This window comes from Dipodomys spectabilis, unplaced genomic scaffold (genome assembly GCF_019054845.1).
Source record: "Dipodomys spectabilis isolate Male_0828 unplaced genomic scaffold, ASM1905484v1 ptg000273l, whole genome shotgun sequence".
In the NCBI taxonomy this organism is placed as follows: Eukaryota; Metazoa; Chordata; class Mammalia; order Rodentia; family Heteromyidae; genus Dipodomys; species Dipodomys spectabilis.
The window spans coordinates 6,613,037-6,617,584 of record NW_024870950.1 but is presented as its reverse complement, the minus strand read 5'-3'; the positions used below and the strand labels follow the sequence as shown (position 1 = coordinate 6,617,584).

Here is a 4,548-nt window from a genome sequence, read left to right as displayed (position 1 = left end):
GTTTCTTGGTGGGAGGAGCTATGAAAGAATGTAGCCTTTCTTTAAAAAAAAAAATCTACTCTGTAGTACACACCTTTCCAGAAAGATCTGTGCATTGACAACTGCATTCTATATTCTCAAACCCAAGTCAGTAAAGCAACATGGGAGATACCTCTGTGTTTTAGGAGCTGGAGAGTGCTCTCCTTTTCAGAGTTTAGTAAGTATCTACTATTCTTCTTGCCCTTTACTCTGAGACTCGATGTAATTCTAAAAGGATAGTTTCTTAACATTTAGCATGAGGGAGTGGAATTTTTTTTAATTAGCTTCAGCAGAACTTTTTAGAAAAGAATCTTTCATGTCTTCAGTTGCCTCTCCCTTGTTATAAATTTTAACTCCACCCAGTGGCACACCACAGCCCGCTAGCTTCTCCTTCCCACCCAAGCATTCGCTTGGCAGGCAGGCTATACTCAGATTGCAGCGGAAAGAGGAGGGAGAACTCTTGCTCCCTGCTCCCCTCCCTTCTTCCCTCCTTTCTTCCACACCTCTGGGGCTTACCTGCCTAGGCTCACTCCTGCTCTGTACCCCAGGGGTACTCTCCTAGGGGCAAGATGCTAAGAAAAAAATGGTTTGACACAGGGCTACCTGGACAGCACCCCCTCCTGCCAGGTTGGGCATTGCAACATAATAGCCTAGAAATGTAGCCAGAAGATTATACCTCCCCAGAATTAATGTAAAAGATAGGTTGCGTATAAAATTATTTCAAACACTTCTGAACTTGATGTGGCTAGCCATTGATTCATTTCCTAAGTATTTATGGAGTACTTACAATGTTCCAGGCCTCAAAACTATAAAGAAACTTATGATCTAGTGGAGAAGAACATGAAAAGAATGTCTGTTGAACAATGTCAATTAATTATATCAATTATATAAAAGAGTATCATCTGAAAATATTAAAGACTTGTCATGGAGATTCTTTCTGATGTCTGGCCCCAAGATGCCCAGTCGAAATACATAGTTATGAGCCATGAATATAATTAAAAATTTTCCATCAGCCACTTTTTTAAGTAAAAATAAACAGATAAAAATAATATTGAGCTGGGCATTGGTGGCTCACATTTGTAATACTAACTACTCAGGAGGCTGAGATCCGAGGATTGTGGTTTGAAGCCAGCTCAGGTAGAAAGGTCCATGAGATTCTTATCTCCAATAAACTACAAAGAAAAAGCCAGAAATGATGCTATGGCTCCAGTGGTAGAGTGCCAGCCCTGAACAAAAACAGGCTCAGAGAAAGCACTCAGGCCCTGAGTTCAAGCCCCAGGAATAACAACTGAGAAAGTTAAGGTCTGAGGATTGCAGTTCAAAGCCAGCCTGGGCAAGAAAGTCCACGAGATGCTTATCTCCAATTAGCTACCAAAAAAAAAAAAAAAAAGGAAGAAGAAGAAGAGGAGGAGGAGGAGGAGGAGGAGGAGAGGAAGGGGAAGAAGAAGAGGAGGAAGAAGAAGAAGAAAAATCCAGACATGGAGTTATGGCTTAAGTGGTAGAACTCCAGGCTTGAACAAAAAAAAAAGCTCAGGAACAGCACCCACACCGAGTTCAAGCCCCAGGACTAGCACCAACAAAAAAATATCATGATCATATATATATATATCATCCAAACCAGTATAACTAAGCTATTTCTATTTCACTTTGCAGTCAATTATTAATGAGATATTTTACATTCTTTTTTTATTGTATTACATGTTTGAAAACCAGGACGTATTTTATAATTACAGCACACCTCAATCTGGACGACAAAATTTCCAACAGTTAAAGTAAAATGTAGTCCTATCAAAGCAATTAACTTGTGTTTAACAGAAACATATTTTATATTGCTTCAGTTTAAAATTCATAATTGAGATGAAATAAGAGAGAACGCTCAGTTCTTCACAGTTCTTCGCAACTCACAGGGAAGGCTGGTGACTATGAAGTCAGAAGTCAGAGTCAAAGCAAAGACAGGAAAGGGTTGGGGAGGGGAGGAGTCAAGACGTAAGAACCAACTGGGAGGGGGAAGAGCAATGACACACATATCTAGAATCCTAGCACTAGGATGTTCAAGGCTGGCTTGCTTCCTAGCAAGACTCAAAAGGAAGGGGAAGAGACAGGAGGGGAAGAGACAGGAGGGAAGGAGAAGGAAGGGAGGGATGATAGGAGAGGAGAGGCATGTAACATAGTATAGATATATTTATCTTTTTTTCATCCAAATGATGCTGTTATCTTTCATTAGTATACATTAATAGTGTGTGTGGGGGGAAGTATCACTGTGATCATTTTCATCTTTTTGCTTCTGGAAAACCCTTCTGTTTGGGTATGTATTCATAACACTGGAAGTTTCTATTTTCTAGTCCAAAGCATCTATGCTTTGCCTAAGAGTTTTCAAAATTTTTGGCCACAATCCATGATGAAAACTGAATCTTCACAACCCATTAGAAATTTTGCATGTGTGTGTGTGTGTGTGTGTGTGTGCATATTAATATGGCTCACTCCCAGCCTATGTGGTACAGGCTGCTATTTTCTATGTGATTCCCATTTTTTTAAAACAAAAATTAATGAAAGGAAAGAAAAGAAAAGAGAGGGAAGAAAGGAGAAGGAAGGAAGAGGAGGAAGGGAAGGGAGAGGAAGGAAAATGGATCAAAATTCACCAAGTTGAGTTAGAACCCACTAATGGGCCGCACCCAGAGTTTGAAAGCACTCTCCTTGCTTCAGGCCTCTCCCTGCCTTTTAGCCTCTACTTTAAAGGAAAGAATTGCCTTAGGTGGAGAGATTTATTTATTTGTGTGTGTGTGTGTGTGTGTAATTTTTTCTCAATTTCAGACTGCTCCAAAGTACACAGAACACAGGAATACCCCCCTTTCTTAGAAAGGAGGGAAAAGCTGAGGAGGAGGTAGGCCAGGCTTTTTGAAGATGTCCATCTCATCTTGCAATTTCTCTGCATTAACCTTCGGTTGAGACAGAAAATGAGGCTCTTCTAGCCCAGCATGCCCCAGGATGAACGCTCTCTCGCTCTCTCTCTCTCTCTGTCTCTCTGTCTCTCTCTCTCTGTCTCTCTATCTCTCTCTGTCTCTCTCTCTTTCTCTCTCTCTTGAACTTAAGGCCTGGTACTTGCTAGGCAGGAGGTCTGCTACCTGATTCACGCCCCCTAGCCCTTTCTTGCTTTACTAAATTTTCAGGTAGAGTCTCGTGCTTTTACACTTTTGCCAAGGGCACGCTCCTCCTACCGAAGCCTCTCAGTAGCTGGGATGCGGTAGCAGGGTCGTCCCTGGTGTGTTTGTTGAGATGGGGTGTCACTAGCTCTCTGCCATCCTGAATAGCACTTGATATTCTTTCTTCAACATTAAGCTTTGATGGGCTATAAAAAGACATAGTCCTTCTTCTGCATCACGAAGACCACAACCTTCCCTGTCTGCGTCAGCCATCCTCATCGGCCAGCCTTGGCTTCTTTCAGTTCCTCAATATAGAGAGTATTTCTTACGCTACTTTCTGCCATAATCCCAGTCTTCATTCTGAGTACCAAGGCCTCCTTAGCGTAAAGAAAATGCCTAAGAGAAAATAAGTGGACCCAGATTCGTGTGAGTCTTCAAAGGGCCTCGCCTTTTCTCTGAAGTACCTGGATTCCTCTTTTCTTTATGCCAGTACCAAGGCTTGAACTCAGAGCCATACACTCACAGCTGGTGGTCTGTCACTTGAGTCACACCACTAGCCCAGGTTTTATTTTTGCTGGGGTTTTTGTTTGTGTGTTTGTTTGTTGTCGGTTGTGGAGCTTGAACTCTGGGCTGTCCCTCAGCTCTTCGGTTCAAGGGGAGCGCTCTATCACTTGAGCCACAGCTCCACTTCCGGTTTTCTCAGTGGTTAATTTGAGATAAGAGTCTCACAGACTTTCCTGCCCGGGCTGGCTTTGAACCTCAATCCTCAGATCTCAGCCTCCTGAGTAGTTAGGATTAAGGGCGTGAGCCACCGGCACCCAGCTTTGCTGCCTATTTTGAAGATGCAATCTCATCGACTTTTCTACCCAGGCAAGTTTTGAACCACAATCTTCTAGACCGCAGTCTTCTGAGTAGTTAGCATTACAGGAATAAGACATTGGCATGTGGCCATTCTCTATGACATGTCAGGCTATCCACCCTCCCGGCACTCACTGGCTTGTGAACGCTGAGTGTAGAAATAACCACTTGCTCTTTGCCCCCAGTGTCACAGGTGCGGCAAAGCAGCCTGACCTGCGATGCTAGCAGGTGCAGGGCTGGGTCTGCAGAGCCGTCTACAGTCCTATTAGTATGCATTTTCCAGAGAGACTTTTGAAGGGAAACACGGCATCCAGGGCTGCTGGAACACTGAGCTAAAGCAGAATGAGGGAGGGGAGGGTAAGCGCAAGCCTTCTGGGGTCATGTGAGTCTGGATTTGAGCACTGGCTTCAGTGCAGCGGATATCAGCTTCAACAAGTTGTATCTTCCAAAGCCTCGGTTTCCTCATCTGGAAGAGTACAAGTAACAGTGGCTTCTGAGAGTGTGAAGCCTCCGTGAAAGGCGTCAGCCATCT

General features: G+C 43.5%; 1 non-coding gene across 1 annotated transcript; it reads right to left on the bottom strand.

The window, feature by feature from the left end:
* Window positions 1-4,118: 4,118 nt before the first annotated feature.
* On the bottom strand, window positions 4,119-4,256 carry LOC122126282. The gene has a single exon (XR_006150873.1). It is a non-coding gene; the product is annotated as a small nucleolar RNA SNORA43 (small nucleolar RNA).
* Between the last annotated feature and the right edge of the window lie 292 nt (window positions 4,257-4,548).